Source organism: Suncus etruscus, chromosome 2 (assembly GCF_024139225.1).
Source record: "Suncus etruscus isolate mSunEtr1 chromosome 2, mSunEtr1.pri.cur, whole genome shotgun sequence".
Classification (NCBI taxonomy): domain Eukaryota; kingdom Metazoa; phylum Chordata; class Mammalia; order Eulipotyphla; family Soricidae; genus Suncus; species Suncus etruscus.
This window is the reverse complement of record NC_064849.1, coordinates 167,209,202-167,211,474: the sequence shown is the minus strand read 5'-3', so window position 1 is coordinate 167,211,474 and position 2,273 is coordinate 167,209,202.

Here is a 2,273-nt window from a genome sequence, read left to right as displayed (position 1 = left end):
GCCTATGTCAAGAAACAGGAAAATGATAAAAATCAACAGTTTAAAGGATCATCTCAAGGAATTGGAACAACAGCAGCCAAGGAATCCAACCACAACCAGAAGGCAAGAAATAATAAAAACCAGAGCAGAAATAAATAATATAGAAACTAAGAAAACAATATAAAAAATCAATGAGACCAGGAGTTGGTTTTTCAAAAAACAAAAAAAAAAATAAACGAAATAGACAAACCACTGGGAAAACTCACCAAAAAAAAGAGGAAAAACACCCAAATCAGTAGGATTACAAATGAAAGGGGAGAGATTACAACAGAACCCCAAGAAATACAACATATCATGAGATCATATTATGAACAACTATACTCAGTTAGGTTGGAGAACCCAGTAGAAATCGACAGATTTGTGGAAAAATACCATCTTCTGAGTCTGGAAAAGGAAGACCTAGAGAGCCTAAACAGACCAATCACTTCAGAGGAAATTGAAGACATAATTAAGAAACTCCCTAAGAAGAAAAGTCCAGGCCCAGATGGATTTACAGGTGAATTCTATCAAACATTCCGAGAAGACTTACTACCACTTGTCCACAGGCTCTTCCAAACCATCGAAGAAACAGAAATCCTCCCCAACTCCTTTTATGAGGCTAATATCACACTCATTATCAAAGATGGCAAAGAAACCACCAAGAAAGAAAACTATAGACCAATCTCACTAATGAACATAGATGCAACCAAATCTTAGCAAACTGAATCAAACTTCATCAAAAACATCATACACCATGACCAAGTGGGGTTTATCCCAGGAATGCAAGGTTGGTTCAACATACACAAATCAATCAACATCATACATCACATCAACAAGAAAGACAAAAACCACATGATCATATCAATTGATGCAAAGAAGGCATTAGACAAAACCCAACATCCTTTCATGTTGAAGACACTCAGTAAAATAGGATTAGAAGGAATCTTCCTCAAGATAGTTACAGCTATCTATGAAAAGCCCACAGCCAACATTATCCTTAATGAGAAAAAACTAGAAGCATTTCCATTAAGGTCAGGAACTAGGCAAGGCTGTCCACTCTCTCCACTATTATTCAATATAATATTAGAAGTCCTAGCAATAGCAATCTGGCAAGAGAAGGGAATCCAAGGAATCCAAATTGGGAAAGAGGAACTCAAACTATCTCTTTTTGTGGATGATATGATAATATACATTGAAAACCCTAAAGAGTCCACAGTAAAACTCCTAGAAACAATGAACCAATACAGCAAAGTGGCTGGCTACAAAGTAAATTCACAAAAGACAGTAACGTTTCTCTATACAAATAACTAAGTTGAAGAGAGAGAAATTAAAAATACAATTCCATTTAAAATAGTATAAAAATATTAGGTACCTAGGAATCAACCTTACAAGGGAAGTGAAGGACCTATACCAGGGAAAATTTAAAACACTTCAGAAAGAAATTAAGGAGGATATAAGGAAATGGAAGAACATTCCATGCTCATGGGTAGGTTAAATCAACATAGGCAAAATGACTATCCTACACAAACTACTATATAGATTTAATGCAATCCTTATCCAAATTCAGACATCATTCTTTAAAGAATTAGAGCAATCAATCATAAAATCCACCTGGAACCACAAAAGACCCAGGACAGCCAAACACATATTGAAAAACAAGAGACTGAGTGGCGTCTCTTTACCTAACCTGCAACTATATTATAAAGCCATTGTGATCAAAACAGCATGGTACTGGAACAAAGACAGGACCTCAGACCAATGGGTCAGAACAGAATGCCCAGACATAAACACCCAGATATGCAGCCAACTATTATTTGACAAAAGAGCCAAGAACTTGAAATGGAATAAAAAATGTCTCTTCAACAAATAGTATTGGTACAACTGGAAAACCACATGGAAGAAATTGAAAATTGACTTATACCTCACTTCTTATACAAAAGTCAACTCAATATGGATCAAAGAGCTTGAAATCAGACCTGAATTTATGAAGTTTATTGAGAATAAAATAGGCAGAACACTTGAAGAACTATATATCAAAAAGGTCTTCGAGGATGGAGCAGCAATGGCAAGAACTTTAGCATCAAACATAAACAAATGGGACTACATCAAATTAAAAAGCTTCTGCATGGCAAAAGAAACCCTACTTAACACAAGAAGACAGTTAACTGAATGGAAAAAAATCTTTGCACTCAACATGTCAGATAAAGGGCTGAATCTAGAATATACAAAGCAGTCAGAAAGCTGAGCCCCCCAAA